Genomic DNA, 26,025 nt, shown 5'->3' with positions numbered 1-26,025 from the left:
CATGACGAAAAGGGGATGACTCTATTACTATGAGGAGGAGGGATCAACGACGATGACAGCACCACGAGGACGGTATGACTGTAAGCCTTTGGCGACAATCCTATGTAGATGTGAAAACAGTAATGTGACTGAATTCGCTATCTTGTGCGCATGTCTGCCGTGTTGAAACCCATCGCACGTGTGCCGATCAGCGATGCACGGTATATTCATAAACCATTGTTTTCTGTGCAATAAAGCAATCTTGCAAAAGATGCTACTGCGTCCACATCGGTTGTTACAGTAGACGACACAGTAGCTTCAAGGACAACATGTCGGGAAGATTACGAAGGCATGACGATGGCTGAGAACAACCAATAACGACTACAAAATGACAACGGCGGCAATAGGACAATGGCTGGACGACAGTGTTGTGAAGGCGCTGGATCACTACGGCAGAATTACGGCGTTATAACAATAACAAAGTCGTAACGACAATGTTGTTACGATATTAAAGTGACACCGAAAGCATCAGAACAAAGCGATGAAGCTGGATAAAATGTTATGGCGTGATGACTTTGGCATGTCGACAATGGGATGACTAATGGGTTGACAAACACTTTGACATCACGACGGGTGTGTAACGAAAACGCAATGACGATGATGACATGCCAGCTACAGCACTATAACGATGGTATGATGCCGGTATTACTCCGACTTCAATATTACGACGCTGTGAAGATGACGGTATATTGTGCATGGAATGACGACAAATAAATGATAGCATAATGATGAAAGGGTAAGAATAAGGACTATTATGAAGAAGACCAAGGTGCTGTTGAATAGCCTAGCAAGGGAATGAGAATTCACGATTGCCAGCCAGCTTATAGAGTCTGTGCAGGAGTTCGTTTACGAAGGTAAATTACGCACAGCGGACCATGATAATGCTAAGAATATTTGCAGAAGAAAACAATCGTCTGGATTACATTCGGCAGGCATTAGCAACTTCCTGACTGGGAGCTTACCACTGTCGCTGAAAGTAAAAGTGTACAATCATTACATTCCGCCGGTGCTAATACATGGGGCGTAAACATGGAGGTTAACAAGAAAGCTCGAGCACAAGTTAAGGACAGTGAAAAGATTGATGGAACTAAAAATGTTAGGCGTAACGTTAAGAGACGTAAGCAGAGCGGTGTGGATCAGAGAGCAAACGGGGATAGCTGATATTGTAGTTGATTCAACGAGAGAAAAATGGAGCTGGGTTGCCCACGTAACGCGCATTGCAGATAACCAGTGTACCATTAGAGTGACGGAATGGGTGCCAAGAGAATGGAAGTGCAGTATAGGATAGCGCAATATTAGGTGGGGTGTAAAATTAGTAAATTAGCAGGTGCAAGACGGAATCCACTAGCGCAATACAGAAGTGATTGAAGGTATAGGTGGGAGACTCGTCCTAAAGTGGACATACAAATATAAGCTGATGATTAAATTATGATGGTGGTAGCATAATGACAACGCTGAGACGACTAAGAGTGGAGATAGCGGAGGTAGGATGACAGCATGATGACGAAAGGTCATAATCAAAATTTAGTTGAACAGCTTTGCAAGGCATTTTGGTCATACCACGAAAGTCACAATATTATTCAAAAGAGGCAAGGTCAGAGTCATTGCACATTCCCAAGCACAAGTGCATAAATGTGCGCAGCTTTTCTATAAATACAGTTTCACTCTAAGAGCGAATCAGTGACAGGGGTAGTAAGCACGTGACGCCTGAGCCGCTACGTGGCTTTAACAGGACATGGAGGTTACCAGACGTCAAAGGTTTATGTGGCACAACTGCGTCGTTAGAACTCCGGCGGCAGCGCGCAGACACGCCTATAGACGCACACACAAAGCGCAGACTTCCAACTGAGTTGATTTCATGAAGGAAGGGAATTTATAAGGGTCTTCAAATTAGTAAGACACGGAACAATCACAGATAATCGTGCGCGTGGCAGCGATGAAAACATGGCAAGGCCTCACGTGTATTACGTAGCGCCGGAGGGACCTAAAGTGCCCATCTAATAATTATATTTCTTTCGTTGATAGCGATAAAGAAGGTGAGATTAGGCAGTTGTCACCTCTGTGTGCAACGTGGAATGCCTCGATGACTTCTCCTTCCGTTTTTAATTTTGCCTTTGAAAGAAATTTGTTCTTTTCCAGATACGGCTCACAGCTTTTGCTGTTGCACCTTTTTCAGTGCATGGGGAGATTACCTCCCATGCCAGTGCTCAAGGATCGCTTGTGTTCCGGCGCACGCTCATTTAAAATATGGCCGATTTGACCTATATGTAAGAACGGCCACACGACAGAGGTATCTCGCAGATAACATTATAGATGCACTTCCCGAACGTGCTCTGATGTTTTTTTTTTTTTTTTTTGCATGAGCTATACTCCTTTTTTGCTTTGGTCGGGAATAGGCACACTCTCTTAAGTTTGCAAGGCGCTGAAAAGACGACGCAAAATGTGGCTTTGACAAAAGGTGGTTTTCGATCCAAGCGTTTCTCTTTCCTTTCTGGAGATTTTTGTGGATACCCACATCACTTGATTCGCAGCACTTCCGAAAGCCAGCTTCGAAAACTAAAAGCTCCAGAAAGGAAAAAGGTGGCTTTGAATCGAAAGCCACCTTTGGTCATGCCATATTTGCAACGTTTTCCCACAACGTTCAGCAGGTTGCAGAAAGGCATGGGATTCGCGTCGTCGTTTCAGTCCCTCGCAAACTTAAGGAAGTGTGCCCACTCTTCACTAAAGAAAATGGAGTATAGCTCATGCAAGAAGAACCATGAGAGCAAGTTCGCCAAATGCATCTCTAATGTTATCTACGAGTTACCTCTGTCGTTGCGGCCCCTCTTACGTAGGTCAAACCGGCCGCTGTTTCCATGAGCTTGCGCAGGAACACAAGCGATCCATTCCCACCGGCACGGGCAGTAATCTCCCCTTGCACTGCAAGAGCTGCGACAGGCAAAGCTGTGAGCCTTATCTGGATAAGACCAAATTCCTTTCAAAGGCATAATTGAACCTTGTATAATCAGATTATTTGCGGAACACGGATAGAGTAGTATTTTCCGGTAGACACCCGGGCTCCAGCGAATACGCTGTAACGTTCGACGAGTCAGGTGTAAAAGCCGGCGCGTTTCACACGCAGATCACATTTTTCACTATCGCCGACTGTGTTCGCCGCTATCGTTGTGCTAAAAAAGTCCCGTGCTTTTAGAGGCACAAGTTCCGCACAATAAAGAATTAGTTTCATCGTTGACAGTTTTGCGACTGGGTGCTTGACCGCCACTACAACGTGACTGTATTGTGCCATGGCAGCCATATGCGCAGAGTCCCTCCCTGTACTTGAGCAGATGAGTAGAGATCCCGACAAGTGATATACGGCTTCTTAACAATGAATACTTACTTCTTAAGAGGACTGCATACATATATAAATATTCGTAGATTTCGAGGCTGGTAATGCTTTGCTGGTAATGCTGGATTTGTGTGCCGGTAATGCTAACTCAGGGGTAATTGGAGATCGCAGGGAGAGGCCTTCGTCCTGCAGTGCACATAAATATAGGCTGATGATGATGATTGCTCTCCCGCTATTCGGTTGTTGAAGGTTCTTTTGTATTACCTTTTATTTACCGAATTATAAATGCATGCTACCTATGTGCCACGTCTTCTTGTCTCTGTTGCCGGAATTCTTGTCTCTGTTGCTGCAGTTTGCCGGAATCAGTACATTTTCATAAACAAATCGCTCCAATTATCCACACTTTTATTCGGCTACAGCCCAAGCTATTAAACAGAAACATTGCAATTATATTTCGTGTGGCTACTTTTCCACCGTCTGTCTAGCTGCCACGATCGATGAGCTTGCCTATTATTACACCTGTCTCTAGACCTACATTGAAAATTGTCAATCAGTAATTGTTTTGGAAACAAAAAGTGCATTCCCCTTAAATATTCAATGTCAAATGGGGTCAGAAAGCTTATTTTCATTTTTGATAACTGTATGAAGTGTGACGTAGGATAAAATTGTCCAAAAAAAAGATCACATGAAAGGAAGGAAAGCATGCAGCTCTCGGTTTTTCTGTCGGTAGTTGCGCTTTGTACCTGCATGCACTATGCAAAGTAACCCACATTTCAGTTGTTTGCATGTCTAGCTGAATGCTCACATTTTTCATATAATAATGTAGTATATGTTTTAGGGTTTTAAGTTTGGTTTACGCCATCATATTATTCTGTCTTTTCTTAGGTTGACTGCAACGTCCTAATTGTCACATGGCTAAATGGAGCTCGCATGCCTGATTATCCCGCAGCAGCAGCCAACAGTCCTATGCCCGGTGTCTTGCTTTCAAAGGTACTTCAAGACATGGTTGCGACATCTAATGGGAAGTTGGAAGCAAAGCATATACACGTGATAGGATTCAGCTTGGGCGCACAAGCTGCAGGCTTTTGCGGTCGCCATTTCTACAACGCCACAAAAGAGAAACTTGGCCGCATAACAGGTAAATATACATATAGAACAGAATTCTGTACAAATAAAATTTCACGCATGATATGGCACCCCCTATAAGAACATTGTCAATGTTGATCGTTAGGTAGGAGTATGAAAGTTAGACTATGTATTGACGCACGAAACATAAAAAGACACGCAATGTACATTTAGAATGATGTAGTAGTTGCTCTGAGTCAAGAAAATTTGCGCTGTGATTGAAGCATCGCAGTCGACTCCTTTACTTGGAATGAAATGCGTGCATGATTTCTAAACACGTGAGCTGGAGCAAGGATATGTACTTCTGCTCAAACACTCCTCAGTAGTAATCCCCCTCTATCTGTGTTCACCGCTCGATAAAGTTATCTCGTAATGACGTCACTGTTCCACCCTAGGATCATACCGCCGCTGTCTCAGGAAGGGGAGGCCTGGGGGTTAGTCTCCCCACCCCCGCCGCCCCCAGAACCCATCATGGACACAATAAAGTTTTATCTCTCTCTCTCTCTCTCTCTCTCTCTGGTAATATCATGTGCAGCTATCGAAAGAAAATGCTACGCAATTACTTGCTTTAAAGTTCTCTACTGTCGTGTAACGTGGGTCCCTGCATTCTATTCCGTACCTAATACAGCTAATGGCAGTGAAGGATCAACTGATGACTAATTTTATTGCGATAGCAATTATATGGACACTCCGAAGCAGATTCACGGCCTCAAACGGCTTTGTGACTTTGTCTACTCATCAAATTAACGCCATTAAATATTCCCAACGACAGGTTTCGAACACAGGACGTCTAGTACAAGAGCCCTAAATTTAAAGCATTGCGCCATGAACGCGTTCATTAAAAATTGCCCGCCAATCCACCCTGTGAAGGTGGTTGGAAAGCGAAGTTTTTTACGCCACCCTCACGGTGACTGCGGCGCACTTGATATTTCACACACTACTACGTAACTTTAACCACGGCCTTTATTATTATTTACTTCACAACAATGTTCACTACTGCTTTATGATCGGTGTGATATACACTCAAATTTTCAGTTTTCACTGTAGTTACATTCTTTGCCAAGGTTAAATCAATGCACGTTCCGCGAATGCACGTTCTGCCGTCCTTACTTTCCGTGGTCTACCCATAGTGGGGTAGTCGAGAAAATGAACCGAAGCAGTTACTAGGCTGGAAGGGTTTCGAATGACGTCAACCCTCTTTCAAGCAGCTGCATAAGCTTTGCAACAGCTGCAATCTAATCGTACGGACCGCGCGAGCTTGTTTCCGTTGTTTGCCCGCAGCCCTTATCATCCATCATGTTGGCTCATCACTTTGAAGCTTGTTTTTGTGGTTTTTCTTGCGAAAACGAGTGCTTAGTTGTACGCTGAATGCCTGAATTCAAGTAAGCTATACTGCTATACCTGCAATTGTTAGCGGTTCGTCGGGATCGTTTTTTGCTTTTAACGACGGACACGACAGAACCCTTGGCTGGTAGAGGTACCAAGCTTCGCTTTAAAAATCGGCGCCGAAAACCTTTATAAATTTCTCGTGGGCGAGCGAGCGCGTTGAGACGCTTCGCGCGTTTCTGCCTAATCACTCGCGGTTCTGCTCAGTTTCGTTAGATTTGTTCTTACTGCGCATAAAGCTTGAAACGTAGCTGTTCTGTACACTGTAGTACCTTGTAGCAAAGATGTATTATCGCTAGTAACTCGATTACTCTGGTGGACCGTCACGAAACATTAATCTTCGACCATTCGTGCGCTATCGGTGTAGTCCGTCATTTATTGTGCGTATAAAGTGCACATATATTCAAGTGCGCACCCACTCAGTTATTCTTGACACATTCGCGAAAGAGTGGCCGTAAGTTTCCGTGCCGGTTGGGGTAGATGGGTGTAGATACTGTGCGCGAAATTTACTATGACAGGAAACGGCGCTACTCCCTTTATCATTGTTTAACGAGCGGTACTCACTCTTGCCGACGTACCGGGGCTGAAGCTCTTTCTTTGAAGGTTAGCGATACAACGCTGGCGGATGTGCAAATTTTTCTACATGTCGAAGCCGTCACTAACTTCAGCAAAGGCCGTATTTCTCCTCAAGCTCTTAGTATCCTCCGCCAGGCACCACACTCTAAAGAAAGCATGATCTCTCTGACATGGATTCCGGCCCACGCGGGCACTGTCCACCCACACCTCCCCAACCTCAACGAGGTCACCCACTCCATTGCGCGAGGACTAACCAACCGCGCCGGAGACACCGGAGGCGAGTTGGACACCAGGGACAATCTGACTACTTATAACGATCTCGTTAAGGCATTTTACCTTAGTCTCCGAACCTTCCCCCCACCTGACCCCAAGTTTAGCCGGGCGCAGGCTACCACCCTGCGTCTGCTACAAATAAATACGTATCCGTCACCCGCCTGCCTCCACCTTATATTCCCTGAAGTTTACAATACCCCCAACTGCCGGTGCTGTGGCACTCACCCGGCTACGCTTCCGCATATGCTGTGGGAGTGCCCAGCACAGTACACACACATTAACACCACGACCCTCTCGTCGAGTTTGCGTGAGGCTCTGCGGAGCTCCACCCTCGACGACCAAACCTGGGCGACCCAGCACGCCCGTGAGGCGGCGGCGTGGCAAGCCCTCGACGTCCCCTCATGGGAGGCTTAGGCCCGGCCATCTTAAAGTGCTGGTTCCGCAATAAAAGTTTATTCCACCTCCTCGAATTAAGTGCCAGAAACAAGTACGGACAGTTGCAGCAGAGGTCCGCGAACTTGGCCCCACATATTCATTACATTCCTTAATATTGTCGCGGTACAACACGAACAGAACACAGGGAGACATTCTTCAAGAACAGCACAGGACGACCTGTTCCAACAAAAAGAGAACAGAGACACGTCGTCTTCCTCTAAAAATCCCACTGACCCACTAGACGGAGTCCGTTAATGCCCCCATCGTCGTCATCGTCGGCCTATAGAGCACGCGTGTCATTTGTCCCTCCCTAAAAGAGCATCGCCCCGATGCTAAACCGGAAATGTCACTTGCGGAAGTGAGGGCTCCCTCGCATAGTCATTCGCTCACATACGGCTTCATGCGCACAACATGCACAAGTTCAGGGCGGTGCGGACGGCGCCGCGTACAGTTGGGACTATCAGGGACGACCTCGTAGGTGACATCACTGAGTCGCCGCAATACTCGATATGGGCCGAAGTATCGCCTTAACAGCTTCTCGGAGAGGCCTTGTTTCCAGTATGGGTGTCCAAACCACACTAGGTCGTCGACTTCATAGGTTATGGTTCTACGGTGAGCATCATAGCGGCCTCCTTCGTAGTCTTGCTGCTGGCAGATCTGCAAGCGCGCGAGCTGCCGAGCCTCTTCGGCGCGTTGGGTAAACACATCGGCGCTCGTGTCAGTGTCGTCAAATTCGTGCGGAAGCATAGCATCCGACATCGTTCGTACATCCAGGCCGTGAACAAGGCTCAACGGAGTCATGCGCGTCGTCTCTTGTTTCGCGGTGTTGTACGCAAACGTGATATAAGGGAGGATGTCATCCCAATTTTTATGTTCGACATCCACGTACCTTGAAAGCATGTCTTCAATTGTTTTGTTGAGGCGCTCCGTCAAACCGTTGGTTTGTGGATGGTAGGCAGTTGACTTCCGATAAGCCGTTCCACTTAGCAGCAAGACGTGATCTAAACGCGCAGCTGTGAAAGCGGTTCCTCGGTCGGTTATTACGACGCGCGGTGCACCGTGTCGCAACACAACATTCTCGATGGAAAATCGCGCCACCTCGGCTGCTGTGCCTCTCTGGATGGCCTTTGTTTCAGCGTAACGTGTCAGGTAGTCGGTTGCGACGAGAACAAAGCGATTTCCCGCAGTAGAAGTAGAAAGTGGACCCAAAATATCCATTACGATTTGATAAAATGGTGTTCGTGGAATCTGAACAGGTTGTAGGAGGCCGGCTGGTTTCGTTGGGGGCGACTTGCGCCTCTGGCAGTCGAGATAAGTGCGAACGTGATGCTTTACGGCGGTGGTAAGTCTCGGCCAGTAGTAGCTTTGCCGCACTATGCCCAATGTTCGCGTGTAGCCTGTAGTGACCAGAAGTCACCTCGTTGTGACAGGCTTGAAGTACTTCCATACGAAGAGCTGCGGGAAGGACGAGCAGATAGGGGGATCGGTTCGAAGAAAAGTTTCTTTTGTAAAGGACGTTGGCCCGTAAACAAAACGATGACAATCCTCTTGCGAAAAGTCTAGGTGCTTTCGCAGATCTTCCTTCTAAATAATTGATTAGACCAAGCAACTCAGGGTCGTCCCGTTGTTGTTGAGCGACGGCGAGGTGTCCAGAACACAAAGAAATGCTGTTTCATCTTCTTCGAGTTAACAAGCCGACTCTATCGGTGATCGAGACAGGCAGTCAGCATCCGTATGTCGCTTCCCCGAATTGTACATGACTGTCATGTCAAGCTCCTGTAGCCTTAGGCTCCAACGCGCCAATCGTCCAGAAGGATCTTTAAGGTTCGTCAACCAACACAGTGAATGGTGGTCGCTGACAACTTTGAATGGGCGGCCATACAAATATGGGCAAAATTTCATAACCGCCCATACCACGGCGAGGCATTCTGTCTCAGTTGTGGAATAATTTGCCTCTGTGCGTGAGAGCGTTCTTCTTGCGTAGGCAACAGTGTTGCCAGGTTTGGCTATATATAGCCATATTGGGCTACGGGAAAAATGTTTTGGCGTCGTCTTGGACGAGTTGGCTATGTGGCTATATTTGGGCTACTGAAAATCTGCGACTTGGCTGTGTCTGGGCTATAAGTGGCGCCCTAATCCACGCTCCAGAGTGGCTCTGATCGGGTAGAAGCAAATCTCGAAGGCTGTGTTATAGCTGGTTGAGCCGGCTGCGTGGCTGTGCGTGTGCGCGAAAGGACACCCCCCCCCCCCCTCCCCACCTTTCCTTCCCTCTCTGCGCCGTTGTCTGAGCCGGTGGCTTGGATCTTTGATGCACTTAAACTTACACCCTGCTTGACCGTTCGTCACCCGATGTCCGGGCCGCGGGATGAACCTGGGAGTAGTGGGTTTTTCACGGTATACTTTACTAACATGGCTATGTTCAGGAAGGGCAAGCAGTAACATAGGTTCGGGGCCGTCGGGCGATCGTGGCGCCGACAAGAAAGAAGGGAAGCATGGGTGGGTGACACGCTCCAGTGTCTTCATGGCCATGTCTTCCGGATGAAGTATAGCTCCGGGCGCAGCTTTCGATCTACTCTACGTTTCTGCCGCGAAGCTTTACTGCCATTTTCCTTTTCGTGCTAGAGGAATTGTGCTTAGATTCGAGATTCATTTAAATAGGTTGGACGTAAGATGGGATCCTTCTCACAGAGGAGAATCCAAACATGGGGAAGTTGGCCAAGTATGCGAGAACGTATAAAAACGAATTGGAGCAAGACCCCGAGCCAAAGGTGGGTTCTGGTGCTTTTACTTCTAGATGGTATACCCGTAAAGACATGGATGCAGATGCTCATTCTGCTAATATCGAAACATGTTTGCCATGATGACATCAGTGCACCACGTCACGTGAACTTCACCCACCGTGTTAGCTTAACTTGTGAGGTGTCGTGCTGCTGGCTCGAGGACGCGGGTTTGATTCCCGGCCACGGCAGCCGCATTTCGATCAAGGCGAAATGCAGGAACACCCGTGTACTTAGGTGCACGTTAAAGAACCTGAGCTTGCCAAAAATAATCCGGACTCCTCCCACTGCGTCATGCCTCCCAATCATATCCTAGTTTTGGCACGCAAAACCCTAGCAATTATTAGAGTTTTAGAATAGGGGCCTCAAAAGTATTGGGGCCCCAAAGAAATAGCGTCGAAGCCACTGCACCGCAAGGCGGAAACTTTGTTTCGGTTTTGCGTCGGGCACGCTATTTCATCGATTTAGCGGGATCCACAAAAGCTGCTTCAAAAGCTTTCGTCAACAAACATGGCGGCGCCCATTGAAGCGACGGCTCTAATTTAGCACAAAACTGGGCTCGATTCGTGGTAAAGCGTGAAGTTCGTAAGCTAGAATAAGTGATTACGGTTATCGCTTTCTCTCAACTAACATGTGTAATGAAGATTGATTCATTATACGCCGCTGATTCCGAATTCAATTGTCGATTTCATGGCTCGTAGGCCTATCACGGATTCCCTTGGCTGGGTGAAGGTGCGTAAAGTTGGTTATTCAAAACAGCGCAACAAGTTGCATGCTGATAATACAATAAGTTATAAATTGTACTTAATGGCGCAAACACGAAAGTCTAAATTACTTTTGTTATCATAAAATTGTATATTTTATTTTATTATGTATAGCAGTTTTTGTTTTTTGACGCCGTAGTGACGGTCCAAACGCAACACGCTATCCGCAAACGCAAAACGCCTATTCCAAAACTCTTCAATCTTGCATGCCCCAACGCTAACACCGGCAAAACTCTTTGGGGCCTCAAACTTGAGGGGCCCTTATTCTAAAACTTTATTAGCCATCAACATGGTTTTCTTTTTGACAGTAAACGGTTTTCACAGTATTACTACTGTTATCATTTTGTTGTTTACCATTGCTCTTTGTACGCCGCCGCGGCTTTTACCATTTCGAGCGAGTAAGTTCGGGATGTGCTCGTCGCCGAAAACGTCTGCGCGCTTCTTACACTAATGTGCCGGTTTCCGCAGTAATCTTTTAAAGCTCCGCTTACGACAGTGAGTGGCATCTGTTGCCTGTCCCTTTTCTTAACGCATGTTCTTGGCTTGGTAGAGACCTAAGATGGCGGCCAGGTTGTGTAAATTGACAGTATATAGGTAGTGTGTCCCAGCTAATCCGGGCCAAGCTAATTGACAAACAAAAACAAGAAAATGAGAAAACAAGATAGGATGATTAGACAAATAACGCGAGATATCATAGCGCGAAAGACTTGTTTTAGCTCATCAAAAAAGAAGCCGTGAGCACGTCGCCGTCGCAGATCGCAGGACAGCTGATGAACTTCTACCCCGTAGGTAGAGATAACCTGAAAGAGATCGATGTCGCTGAACATTATTTTGTGTTCACGACAGCTAAAAAGCGGAGTTCGTAGTTAATATTACTGTAAATAACTAAAAATAATAACTTAGTACTATCTGTCATAAAATAAAAGGACTGATTTCGCCCTGTGCAGCGATTCACTGGAACTTAAGAGCTACCGGGGAGAACCGAAAAAGTGTTCTGCGCAAGCATGATGTCGCTGTTGTTGATGTAAAGAGCCGACTGTCACGGCGGCATGGACATTTTGTTACGACGGGTTGTGCAAAAAAGGATTGCGTTGTCGAACGTGAAAATGTATACACAAATAAAATCGCAAATAACAATGGCTATATTTGGCTACGAAATATTTTGCACTTTTTTTCTGTTTGGCTACATTTGGGCTACAACTTCTCTAGCTTTTGGCTACGCCGCCTCGTCGGACCTGGCAACACTGGCAGGCAATCACTCTTTCCGTGTGCTCCTGCCGTTGCACAAGAACAGCTCCCAAGCCAACATTGCTGGCATCAGTGTGGAGCAATGTAGGAGCGGTCTCATCAAAGTGGGCCAGCACTGGAGGTGTCTGGAGACGTTGCCGCAAGACGTTAAATGCACTTTGCTCTTCGTCGCCTCATACAAAATCAACGTCGTCTCTCGTGAGGCGAGTTAACAGTGACGCAATGTGAGCAAAATCTGCAATAATCCGCCGGTAATAGGTGCAGAGACCGAGGAAGCGCCTGACAGCCTTTTTATCGGATGGTACGGGAAACTGTGCGACGACGGCAATTTTTTCAGGATCTGGGCGGACACCGGCGTGGCTGACGACGTGACTAAGAAACTGTAGTTCCGCAAAGCCAAAGTGGCACTTCGCCGGCTTCAGGGTGAGGCCGGCGGAACGTATGGACTGCAAAACCGCTTCAAGCCGTGCGAGATGTTCTTCGAACGTTGCGGAGAACACGATGACGTCGTCGAGGTACACTAAGCAGGTTTTCCACTTCAGACCCGAAAGCACAGTATCCATGAGGCGTTGGAACGTAGCAGGGGCAGAGCACAAGCCGAAAGGCAAAACCTTAAATTCGTATAGGCCATCTGGCGTCACAAAAGCAGTTTTTTCACGGTCCCTCGGGTCTACCTCAATTTGTCAATATCCGCTCTTTAAATCCATGGAAGAGAAGTAACGTGCGTGTCGAATCCTGTCGAGGGAATCGTCGATACGGGGAAGCGGGTACACGTCTTTCTTCGTCACCTGATTTAGTTTTCGGTAGTCCAGAGAGAAACGCAAGCTGCCGTCTTTTTTCTTGACTAGAACTACAGGGGATGCCCAGGGACTCGTTGATGGTTGGATCACGTCGTCTTCAAGCATTTTCGTCACCTGTTGTTGTATGGCTTCACGTTCTCTAGGAGCCACACGATAAGGATTTTGGTGAATTGGTGTTGCCGTATCCTCTGTAATTATTCGGTGCTTTGTTAGAGGCGTCCGACCGACTCTTGACGTACGACGCAAAGCAGTCGTTGAACTTGGCGAGTAGTGTAAGAGGCCGTTCGCGTTCGTGCTGCGGCAAAACAGTGCTGACGTCAAGTGCAGGAGCTGGGGCTTGTGTAGGCGCTTCTTCGAGTAGTGAATAGCAGCCGCGAACATCCGCAACACCGTCAAAATGAGCCACAGCCGTGCCTTTTGGAAGGTGCCGTCGCTCTGTGCTAAAGTTTGTTAGCAATAGATTCGTGCGCCCATCGGTGACATTTACAATTCCTCGTGCGACAGAGATTCCGTGAGTAAACAACAAAATGGTTATTTGGTCGGCAACTCCTTCGCAATGAAACGGTACGTCGCATGCCACGGAAACAAGGATACATGACCGAGGTGGGATTACGGCGTCGTCTTCTGTTAGACGAAAGGAGTTGTGTTGCGGCGATAAGCAATGAACTAAACCAGGGCTCTTATAAAACTTCACCATGCGGTCTGGGATGTTAATTACGGTGCCATATTCCTCTTAGAAAATCCATTCCAATAATCAAATCTTTACAGCACACGGGAAGAACAATGAAAGCGGCCACGAACGACGAATCTCCAATGTTAAGCCTAGCAGTACATCTTCCAGTAGGCATCAGCAATTGTCCACCTGCCGTCTTTATGTGAGATCCCGTCCATAGCGTCTGCACTTTCTTCAGGCGGAGGGCGAGTTCCCGACTCATTATAGAGAAGTCGGCACCAGTGTTCACTAACGCTGTCACCGGCTGTCCATCCACGAAAATATCAAGGTCGGCGCTCACAATTTCTTCGTGGTCAGTGCTTATCGGCTTCTCGGCGTTCTGCAGCGGGAGAGTTGGGGGCTTTTTATGGTCTTGCGGCGGGCTTGCAACCTTACCCCCAGTGGTCGCCGCCTTCAGTTTTCCCGGCGGGGACTGGGCGACCTTCGTCTTTGAACGTCAGCAAAAGTGTGTCCAGCAGGCATCTCGCGTGGAGGGGTTGGAGAGCGTGACCGACGGCCGAAATCAGTTAGATCATTGGGTGCAGATGCTTGATTCGGGTGTGCTATGGGAGGAAAAGCAGCGTCGTCGCGGCGTAGCATGGAGTCGTCATTTGCGCGTCCAACATAAGACCATGGACGAAGAGGTCGAAATGATGAGTCGCGATGCCAGCAATGGCACGAAATATAGCCGGCACCCCCGCAGTTAAAACAGAGAGGGCAGTTATCGGCGGTGCACCACGTGTCGGATCTCCGATATTGTGGCCGTCTCGTAGGGTCATTTTGCGGCGTGGTCCACGGCGCGGCGAATGACGGCTGGCGGTATGACTGCATCGGCATCACGGGTACGTGCCTCAAAGCCTCCTCTTGTGGCGGCGATCAAGGAGCGGATGTCGGAGACTTGTGGTACGGCGGTGTCGGCTGTAGCGGGTTGGGGACATCGGACGGCGGCGGCGTAACTCACGGGACGCGGTTGGTCTTGAAGATCGGCAGCCGGGAACGCATTGAAGCGACGGGTCTATCCACTGTCGGTGTCATAATTCTGTGAAGTTCTTCTCTGACGAGCTCTCTGATCATTTCCAGCAAGGAGCTCTGATACTGTGGAGTCAATGCGGCGGCATTGATTGCGGTGCTGTTGGACAGTCGATCGTACTGCCTGCACCGTTGATGAAGAGCGCGCTCAATAGCCGCAGCCTCTTTGATAAAATCAGCGACGGTGACTGGAGGATTTCGTACAAGCCCAGCGAACAACTGCTCTTTTACGCCTCGTATGAGGTAGCGCAGCTTTCTGTCCTCGGTCATGTTCGGGTCGGCTGTACGAAAGAGACGGGCCATGACTTCGGCAAACATTGTGACCGACTCATTGGGTTGTTGCACCCGTAGCTCCATCAACTGCTGGGCGCGGTCGCGTCGGTCGGCACTTGCAAAATTATCTGTGATTTTCTGCCGAAAGTCATTCCATGTCGTTAAACCAGCTTCGCGGTTCTCGTACCAAGTACGGCCACTGTCGTCAAGCGCGAAATAGACGTAAGAGAGCTTCTGCTGCTCTGTCCACTGGTTAATCTGTGCGACGCGGTCATACTTGTCAAGCCAGTCTTCAATGTCTTCGAAGGCTGCACCGCGATAGCGATCGGGGACCAGCGGATGAAGAACGGTTACCTGTTGCGGGCTGGGAGACCAGCTGCTTTGGGGTGCTTGCGGTGGGCTGGTTTCGGCCATTGCCAATGTGTGGAGCTCCTGTGAGGTGGTTGAAGAGGGGAGAACTCCGGGGCAAGGCCTAGCAGTCGACGACTGAAGCGATGCACGGGTGTCGTAACTGGTGCCAATGCGTCCGGGCTAGATGAACGACTCCCAGAAAGAGTCCGGGGCATCAGGCGCTGTCAATACCCCGCACCTCCACCAGTGTTGCGGTACAACGCGAACAGAAGACAGGGAGACGTTCTTCAAGAACAGCACAGGACGACCTGTTCCAACAAAAACAGAACAGAGACACGTCTTCTTCCTCTAAGAATTCCACTTACCCACTAGACGGAGTCCGTTAATGCCCCCATCGTCGTCGTCGTTGGCCTATAGAGCACGCGTGTCAATATGCCACTCACTATTTTTGCAGCGAACTACTGCACGCGTCTTCAATCCACATGAATAAAACCAGCATGAATGGAGCACAGTGCGTTAGCAAAAATTCAGTTGCATTTCCGGAAGCTGATCGCACAGAAGCAAGGAGAAGTGGTAATGGTTTCGTTTTCGTGCGCTGTCGCTGAGGCAACGTATGGCGCACCGCCGTACGCGCCATCTCGTTTCTCTAGAGCAAACTGTTCCGCGAAAATTGTCAATTGGGAGGCTGTGTTAACGGGGGTGCGAGCCGTCTTACGTGACGAACAGATTTAATTTTGAAGCAACTTAATTTCGAAGAATCGCACGCGGCAATGGCGCGCGAATGCCGCTAGCCACTCCGCCGAGTAAACTCGGGTTATACAACACAAGCGACAACGGTGGACTGCGGGTATACCGTCAGTGACGTCGTTTGTAACCTCATAATTGAGAAATTTTGTTCTCATGAGAATGAAATTTAAAGAAGAATAAAATAGGGTTGAAGTGCATACGGCTGGCATTAACAAATCCTGACTGGGAGCTTACCACTGTCGTTGAAAAGAAATGTGTAGAATCATTGCAATCTACCGGGGCTAAGATATGGGGCATAAACGTGGAGGTTAACAAAGAGTATCCGAGAGCGAATTAAGGACTGCACAAAGAGGGATCAAACGAAAAATGTTAGGCCTAAGTAAGGCCTAAATGTTAGCCTAAGAGCCCGGAAGAGAGTGGTGTGGATCAGAGAGCAAACGGGGAAAGCCGATAATCTAGTTGAAGTTAAGAGGGAAAAATGCAGCTGGGAAGGCCATTTAATGCGTAGGATGGATAACCGGTGAACCATTAGAGTTATAGAATGGATACCAAGGGAAGGGAAGCGCAATCAAGGACTGGCAGAAAACTAGGTTGAGTGATGAAGTTAGGAAGTTCGCAGGCGCAAGTTGGAATCAGCTAGCGCAAGACAGGGGTAATTGGAGATCGCAGGGAGAGGCCTTCGTCCTGCAGTGGACATAAATAAAGGCTGATGAGGATGATGATGAAAGATAAATTTAATATACAAGGAACGCAGTTTGCAAATTGACGAGACTGCCACTAGAATGAAATAAGCCAACTTCTCAAGATAAGCGCTGGGTTGTAGCCAAACCTGAATATTTCGGTTTCTCATGTTGCGGACCTGTTTACATAAGTAATTTCTTTGGTCACGTTATTTGCTTAGAAGACTACCATTAAGGAAGTGCTTCTTCAGACGTTAGTAAAGAGCTGCTTGAAGGTCACGATGGACAATTGTACAAATTGACTTATTATAATAAATTCTACGATGTCAGGTACCCTTTTCCGAATAGAGCCTTTTTGTGGGTTTTACACAAATATAGCAGTACACGAAGGCAACAGCCCCACCTGCTTTATTGCTATAACAAAGTAAACGTTATGAAGTACTGCTTTCTAAGTAGTTTTCTTTCTGCTTTTAAAAGCGTTTAACAGTTTCCTCGACTACAAAAGCTCAATTTAAAATGTTCTTGATTAACAACAAGGCAAAAAAACATGAATGTCTCTGCATTGTATTGCTTTGCGGGGTACTTACGTTGTGCCTACTACTTAATAATCCTTAAATAAACTTTCCTTACTCGGGTTGCACGCTCGAGATCTCTGTATGTACAGGCTGTTAAGACACATAATTTGTAGAGCGCCGCAATGACCATTTACCTTTATGCCGATTATAGTAATCTTCATAATAGAATAGTTTATAAATATATATGTTTTCGGCGATACGGTAGACGACACATAAGCGAGAATATTTTTCTTCTAGGTCTTGACCCGGCTGGGCCTTTGTTTGACATCTCGAAGGTGGCCTTGTCGAAGAACGATGCGAACTTTGTGGACGTCATACACACCAACGCAGGATATTTATATAATCTGAAGCTTGGTATTAAGGGGCCGATAGGGCATGTTGACTTCTACCCGAATGGTGGCAGCTACCAACCAGGCTGTGGGGGTAAGAAGCAATGATATGCTATTATAAATGCTTGAAGAAGAATGTGAATCAATAATGAACTGCGAATGAATGAATGTATGAACTAGCCAAGTCATTCAGGAGGAGTTACAGTGAACATTTTATATATAGTGGCGCAAGTTGTATTATATTTGCGATGGTGAACATGTCCAGCTTTAGCCTGGCGTGCAGACATCTTGGCAGTCTGAAGAACTGGAGTACGTACGCACCAAGAACTTATAGGCGCCGAAGTACATAATGTATTTTGCCGAACGTTGTTTCTTCTTTTTTACGTTACACGTGGCTCATTGAATACTTGCTCTTTCGTACGTATGCAGCGCGGTTTACGCTGGTCAACGAATGTCAGTCTCTTGGCACATTCTTGCTATAGTTACCGAAGAGCACTTAAAATTCCCTTTTACCTTAGTGGGCTCCCTCTTCTGGGCGGTGAATGAATGCATGTGTATGTTCTGTAAAGGCCATATCGCCACTACGTGCAGCTACTTGTGGCAGACCCTATTGGGAACTACAGTTCACTGCACAGTAAGTTATAAGGGAAACCGTACTGGCACATTCCGCAATATTTTCACCTGCCCAGGCGCTGCATTGTGCACTCGGAGCACTTCGCTCCAGTGATTTTGCAATACGACTTCATATGAATACAGCCTGAGTGTACTGTAATTGACGCTATTACCTACTGTCGAAGCAGCGCTGCAATACAGCCACTCAGCCATCGTGGCGTCGTGAGGCAACCATACTGAAGACGTGGCTTGCAATAAACTTCTACATGGGTTATGTTCAGTTTTTAGAATTAGGCATCGCTATGCGACGTGGCTAATGCACTAAGCCTCTTAAAGCGTTGGCGTGCTCGGAGCCACTCGTGAAGTTGTTTTCTTCCGTTTTTTAAAGCATTCTTTTCTGACCTAGTGGTTAGATAATCGGGCTTCTGTTCTGTAGGAAGTGGGTTCGAAACCAACCATCAGAGAAGTAATTTCATCCTCATTGAGCGACAGCGTCGACTTTGTGTCAATGTCCACATGTGACACGTGAAGCGTGCTTGCAGCAATTTCTTAGAGGTTAGAAATGAACCATAAATTGGGGCGACTACTGCATATTAACTGAAAAAATTCGTCGGCCCTTCCACTCCGTGAAGATGGTTAACCAGCGAAGCTGGAACGTGCGGTTATGGCGGTAATCATTGGGTTAATCCCGAGGGTTCAATAAAGTATTTCTGAATTATGAGGTTACACACACGTTCGGCTGCGACGGAGACAACGACGTCACTGACGGTATGCTCGCAGTCCACCGTTGTCGCTTGCGTTCGATGTCTTGAGTTTGCTCGGCGGTGTGGTTAGCAGCATTCGGCCGCCAGTGCCGCTTACGATTCTTCGAAATAAAATTGCTTCAAAATTAAATCTGTCCGTCACGTAAGACAATGAATTGCTCATAGCCCCTTTATCAATGGCTCATACTCCCGTAAACACGGCATCCCCATTACGACGGCAGAAGAGAAGTGAAAAACGCATATGTGCTTGCGTTGTAGTGCATCTTGAAGAACCCCAGGCGGTCAAAATTAATCCCGAGCCCTCCACAATTGCAACGGGAACGGTCTCAATAATCATGGGAACGGTCATTTAGAGGGCAACGGGCTGCACTGTCGTTTGACCATAGCCTGCGTTTGCATGTAAAATGGTGGTTCACCATATTTGACTTAAAAAAATTAAAGCGCGATAACATCACCATATTTCTCAGGCGTTGAACTTCAATCTTCATTGTCGACTAGGACAAAGTGAATTCTCACTTTTGTCAGAATAGTATGCCACGCCACGCGACTCTCATGCCAAGAGTCAAAGGTGGTGGCTTGCTAGATTGAACCTGGTGAGCGTGTTCAGCGGCTTGAGCAAGTGGGTTCAACAGCGCGTTTGCAAGTTGCCCTAATAGGTTGAGAATCGGGCAGCCATGCTGAGCAACCCGTGTTTGAAACCAGCCGTCGAACAAATTGTTTAGGAGACTGATGTGATAGCGGTTAACTATAGCAGCGCACCAAATAGGGGTCATGCTCTGAGTCTCAAAGTAATGGCCCAAATACTGAATAAAACAATTTGCAGCCCTTCCCCTGTCGAGGAAATTGGTGTAAGCGAAGCTTGGGTCGTCTGTTTCTTCGGTGTTCCTCTGAACAAATTGCACAAACCAGTACCACGTTGTGCTCGAACCGCAACCGGTCACACGCACTGCAGCTGGCTTCGAAGTTTGCGGTTGAGAAACTCGCGATGAAACCTTGCCGTCGTACCGTGGAAGTTGGCGCTAGCGTTGCCGAGGCGTGCACCACCGTTGTGGGGTTCCTAGAGGTTAGACGACGCTGACGTTTGGCCTCAGCATCGCGCTCCCTCAACCTGGGGTCCGCGGCTCTTCGCTGACGTTTCGCCTGGGCTTCCGAAGCGTGCACGCTAGAATTAGTCCATGGACAACGAGCCCTTTCCCGAGCGTATTCACGGCGGTGTTGCTCAAACACGTTAGGGCACGTCGTCAGTTCATGAATTGCTCATACCCCCTTAAGCAATAGCTCATACCACCGTAAACGCGGCCTCCCATTACGACGACAGAAGAGAAGTGAAAGTCTACATTGGAATAAATAGCGCCAACGCAGCCAGCTCTGGAAGCAGAAGAAGATGACGAGCTCGGGAGAAGTAGCACGAGCGCGTGCCGATCACCTGTGCAACTCTGAGAGCAGCTGGTTTTTAACAGCGAAGCTGTTGTAAGTGCAGTATTCGCCGTCTGTCCGTCTGGCGGTGTCATGCAGGTCACGTGACTAGGAGAGGATAAGAGCAGTGCCAGGGGAGGGCAGGTCACGTTACCAGCCCAGAAGGAGAGGCGCGCCGTGGAAGGAAGCGACCAATGAGAGTCGGCGCTGGGCTCGAAGAAGAAAGGCGATGGGTATAAAAAGTTGTCGCAGTTTCACCTGAAAGGCGAAGCATCAATTGCGATAGCAAACTTGTAGAGAGCTATACGGAGTAATGATATTAGCTTTATCAGCTGTATAAACTTGGACATGCAGCAACATCGGCAACACGCAGAACTGTTGAAGACGCCATCGGCGTTTTGCCCGCGTTCGCTCAAAATGCGTGCGGCGTTGGTGACTGTTGCCGGAGCCTGTGATATAAATAGGCACTTGGTGCCGCAGCTAAACGTCGCCACACTTCCCTCCCCCTCCCCCACGTCCTCTCTCTCGTCGAAAGAAGGCGCGTTTGCTCTACATACATGGTGATTGTGAAGGAGAACAGAGACGCCTACTTTTGCAGCCCTTAAGCGAGCACGGCGCAGAACGCGCGTTTGTTCTCCGCCATGCGTTCACTCCCCGTGAAAGACGCGCCCCTCGCGCCCTTTCACTCGCACATACAGCGTTCGGCGCGCGGCGACGATTTCTTCTCCAAATGACGTCATACGGAACCTCACGGCGACGGCGACGGCGACGGCGACGCCGACGCCGACGGCAGAAATCTGCTTTTGAGTGTCCATATAATTGCTATCGCAATAAAAAAGGTGTTTGTGTGCGGCGCGCCTTTTCGGATAACGCGCACTTGACGCCCAGAGCTGCTGCCGACACCATCCGCGTTTCCCCGAGTTTGTGCCGAGCGCTCGCGGTGTCCGTGGCTGCAGCCGATGCCTCTGGCGGCGGCTCCACAGGATACGACCAAAGAACTGGATACTCGTCGAGTAGCGTCGGAAGTCGCTGCCTCATCTCGCCTCGCAACGCTTCAATATAAGTTCGTGTAGCAGATCAGTGTTTAATTGTGTTTACTCAATTGCGTCACCTGCAACACACGTATATGTAACACTCGTAACACTCATAATCAAAACATACAGAAGAAGTGTAACTAACACAGCTTCGCTGTTCGACCATCTTCACGGAGTGAAAGGGCTCTGAATTTTTTTTTTAGCTTTACATCGCCAGCGCAGGCCAGCGTATACATGCTTCGCTGAAAAAGGCAACCGGGGTGCTGCCTCTCATGATAGAAGATTGCAAGTGTGTAATTTGGGATTGATCGGTTTGTACCCATTGCCCAATGCGTACAACATCACTTTGTTGCGCTGCGGCATCCGAGTTAGAAAACAAACTTTAGACACGTGTTTTTTTCAGCAACTCTGTTACCGCGGACTCTGGGCCGTGGTCCACTCGTTAAAGCCCACGTGACTTAGTGGCAGAGGAGAGGAAAAGAAGAGCTTAATCCGGTGGGAATGCTTTGGGGGGGGGGGGCACAGATGACAAGGAGAAGGTGTAGGGCGTTGACGTAAGTCGCGTCATAAAATACTCGCTTTGGAGGGCGACAGCTTGAGGCGCGCCAACCAATGCCGGTGTACGAGAGAAGTAGGTCAACGGAGGAGTGGGGTGGGAGAGGAGTTTGCGGTAGCGTTGGTTGTATAAACTAAGCTTTGGTCCTGGACTCTTGTCTGGGAACGTCGTAGAATAGCGTGAGGAACGCGCTAGGAACGCCATCGACCGTGGACGCCGACACCGTCCCGTCGCCTGCAACGCAATGAGAACGCCGTCACCCGTGGGCGAGGACGCTTCCCATCCCCCACAAATAGTGCCGTTGGCAGCTTCGCTGCTCGCCCATCTTCACGGAATGGAAAAGGCGGTGATATTTTTTTTTCAGGAATTAAGGGGTGCCTGCTAAACAGAAGCCCGTATATGTTGAATTAGTAGCCTAAAAATACGCATCGCAAGAGTTAAGCAGCACAGAAGTGCAACAACGGGATGAGTTTGTTTTCGGGAAGCCGAATGCAATCGTACTCCTCAAGTGTGTCTGGTATTTAACTTATTAGCGCCCAGTGTACTTATGAAAGTGGAGCATGATTTTCATTCTTAAATAATTGAAGAAGAAAAATAGGAGTTTCTTCAAAACAGTAAAATTGTATTAGGTGAACCTGTGCCTAGAAAAGCAAGTAACACTCAAGCGCAACGAAGGCGATGAGCGCAGTTGTCTATTGCCGAAATCTGATCTGCAGATAAAGTGCATCTGCTTTTATGCATGACTCGTGGAAGGTTCTACCGTAATCGCTAGTTCTCGTATACCCTCCCAATAGTACAACACTATTAGCGACGGGCACACAATCTGACTACAAAGATAAAATAGCGATAACATTCGAGTAAGTTCCAAATCATGAAATCGCGTCTTGCGATTGCCGATAACATTAAGTTATCGGGTGAAATGAGGTCCCAGAAAAAAAGGATAAACAAGTACATACTATGTCAATATACATTGCATGTATGTAGCGTCACATGAGCATGTTTGCACATGTACTTTATAGAATATGCTAGGCATATGTGTATACTAAAGTGGCTGGCCTGCTCTCAACGCATGTATGGGGTTCTTTTTTTACCAATAGTTCTGCGAAATATTTGTCTGCTGACTGAAAAAAAATTCACAGACGGTTCCACGTATAAATACAATCATGATAACATCGACATTGGCATTTTTACTGCGGACTGCTTTGCTGCCGAAAAAAACAAGAATACTCCAGTGCTCATTTTCAATAAAAGCGAACATGCTGCAGTAAATTCAGTTCAATGAAAAAAAAATTATTTCATGAGACATCTGGGAATAGGGATCTTCTACACACAATTTCATTGCAGATTGCAAAGTAAAAAAAAAAAAGCAGAAAACGGCAAAGATGATGTATATAGCATATTTCATTCTGTAGGCAAGATAAGCTATGGCATAAAAAATAAGGCAACTCACCTTAGGACAACAGTGGTAGTGGGCTCCGTCTCATGAAAGCTCAGAAATATCTAACAAAAATTGAACGAGAAATCATAACAGGATTTTACTGCGACAAATCGACTGTTATCGCAAAAACGGCCAACATTGTATTGAATGTTTCAACCGCCATTGAAGCAAGGGCTTAAACTCTTAATTGTTCTTGCATGCCTACATTCGTCTAAAATATCACACGTTCATCTGTACCAATTATTATATTATCATGGTGTGCTTCCGGCAAAGAAACTGCTAATCTCTTCCCTGTTACCTGCCGAAATCGTATGTCACAGACTTGAGTAGTATGAACACCACATAAAGTAACTATAGTGGCCACTACAATGGTACTTTTGCCATCGAAGGCTAAGCAGGCCTACATAAATTTAATTGGCCCATTAAAGGTAAACCTTCCTGTTTTGAGAAGTTCTATCATTTGAAATACCTTGTGACGGCTGCATCCGCTCTTGCTCCGGAAAAGGCCCAGCGACTTTATAAAGTACACCATCGTATCATTTGAAATAATAATGCGCAACATAAAGAGCCTTTTCCAATGTAACTACAGCACCAAAAAATCATTGGGTGCCAAAACTGAATAACATCCGGCTGGTTGACATTTCCAGGTTCTAATGGGCCTTAAACTCGTCTCAATGTAAGCATCCGCGACAGAAAAGCAGAGTTTGATTGTCCCGGAGATTTACTTCCATCTCAACAAGTGTAAGACTGATTGAAATATAGTTAAATTGGTGTTCTGTGAGTGTCCACGCAGTGGACATGTCCATTTCTTCTGCAGCTCAAGGGCTGATTAGCTGTGGCGCCTGGCTCCTCCTTGGAGGTCATCGATACAGGAAGCACACGTAGGCGGAGGGCGATAACACGCAGAATGCTATGTGGTCAAAGCGACCTAACCAGACGAATGTAAAAGTACGAACTTCCGTCAATATGTATAACTATCGGTGAACGATGTTGTGGACATAAAAATCCAGCCATCATCGTCGCGACGGAGTCGGTTGAGATAGCAACGTTTGGCGCGTGTAGCAAGTTATTTTGCGCAGACTTTCTGGCCATAGGCCGAGGGGACGAGACTTTTCAAGTTCTTCACGGTTGTAGGCTTTACACTTAATTAGAGGCCGGTTGCTAAGAATCGTGACAATTCACTGACATCATGAGGCTGAGCGATGGATTATACCTTGAACCACAAAATCTCACGTCTCCGAATTGTGGTCCCTCTGTCAAACGCATCGCACGGTGTTAACTGGATTCTTCTACCTTTAGAGGTTCACAAAAAGATGGTAAATCGAGCAGATACAATATCATACTATAATGTGATACATTTTCTTTCTTCCATGCAGTTGACCTCGGCTGCAGCCATTCAAGAGCGCGGGAATTATTCCTGGAGTCAATAAATTCAAAGTGCTTGTTCACAGCCTTCCCATGCGGGAGCGACTGGGTAGGACTCGTTGGAGACGGAGAGGAACAAGACTGGTGGTGCTCTCAAGAGATGGGCTATAACAGCGTCAACAAACAGGGAAAAGGGAACTTTTATTTGCGAACGAACGATCAATCGCCGTACTGCATTCAATCAGTTAAAGATATACGAGTACTTGGGGGCATGAAATTGAATACAGGAAACATACCTCGTAACCCTAATGTAGTGCTCTAATTTAAAATGTCTGGAATTCATCTCTGAAGATCCATAATGTATGCAGGCACTGTAGTATATACAGTGTGATCAAAGTTAAGTTGACAGGTTTTTAATTAATCGCTCACATGTACGCGGAGAACCCCTCTACATATACAGTAGGGTTATGTGGCGAGGAGGATACAAATTGCGATGGCAATTCTCGCTGTTAACAGTTCAGTTAACAAAAATTGAATAATTAACTTTTGACTGGCCGCACTAAGCAGGCACGTTTGTATTTAGAAGTTAGGGGCAGTCATGTTTCTTCAGACTTTCACTTTGGTAGAATTCTTCTAGCGTATCCATGCTTTGAGATATCGAACTGCGAAGTTTATTTGCCGTTCGCATGATTACGCATGCAAGACAGTGACGACCGGCTCAAATCTCCTGCCTTATCTCGGTATAACAGAACCTACCATCGCTACAGGCTGCAGTGTTCCGTGTTTTGATAGCGGTTCCGACTTCTGCGCTTTGCGATTGCGCCAGCCGAGAGTAAAAGGGGGCAGTTATAACTTTTGCCTATGTCTCCTCCCCGTTGTCAGACTAAACGCCGTACGCAAAAGGCGCGTCACATAAGGGAGGAGCTTTGCGCCGGTCGTCACTGTCTAGCATGCGTAATCATGCGAACGGCAATTAAACTTCGCAGATCGATATCTTAAAGCACGGATACGCTAGAAGAATTCTGCCAAGTGGAACTATTTAGAAATACGACTGCCTCTGACTTTTCAACACAAACGTGCCTGCTTACTGCTGCCAGTCAATAGTTATTTATTCAATTTTTGTTAATTGCACTGCTAACAACGATAATTATAATCTCACTTTGTGTCCCCCTCGCTACATAACCCTAGTGTAGAGGTGGCCTTCACGTACGTCTCAACACCTAATTAAAAAAAAACTGTCTACTTAACTTTGATCACCCTGTATATATTGAGCCACCGAAACCAGGCAAGGGTGATATATTTCGCACGTACTTTACCAGGCATTCATCTGATACTCGTATGAGTAAGCTATACGAGTTATATGGGGCCAATCATAAGGGATTATTTGGAAGAT

General features: G+C 47.3%; 2 protein-coding genes across 3 annotated transcripts in view; both read left to right on the top strand.

The window, feature by feature from the left end:
• The window catches only part of LOC125946805 (phospholipase A1-like), a 286,234-nt gene that overhangs the window by 35,800 nt on the left and 224,409 nt on the right, over window positions 1–26,025 (top strand). The gene's annotated exons all lie outside the window — the stretch shown is intronic.
• Window positions 1–26,025, top strand: part of LOC125946804 (phospholipase A1-like) — a 380,678-nt gene that overhangs the window by 223,464 nt on the left and 131,189 nt on the right. The window lies entirely within an intron of this gene.

This window comes from Dermacentor silvarum, chromosome 7 (genome assembly GCF_013339745.2).
Source record: "Dermacentor silvarum isolate Dsil-2018 chromosome 7, BIME_Dsil_1.4, whole genome shotgun sequence".
Taxonomy (NCBI): domain Eukaryota; kingdom Metazoa; phylum Arthropoda; class Arachnida; order Ixodida; family Ixodidae; genus Dermacentor; species Dermacentor silvarum.
The sequence above is the reverse complement of the archived record's forward strand: the minus strand, read 5'-3'. Positions and strand labels throughout refer to the sequence as shown.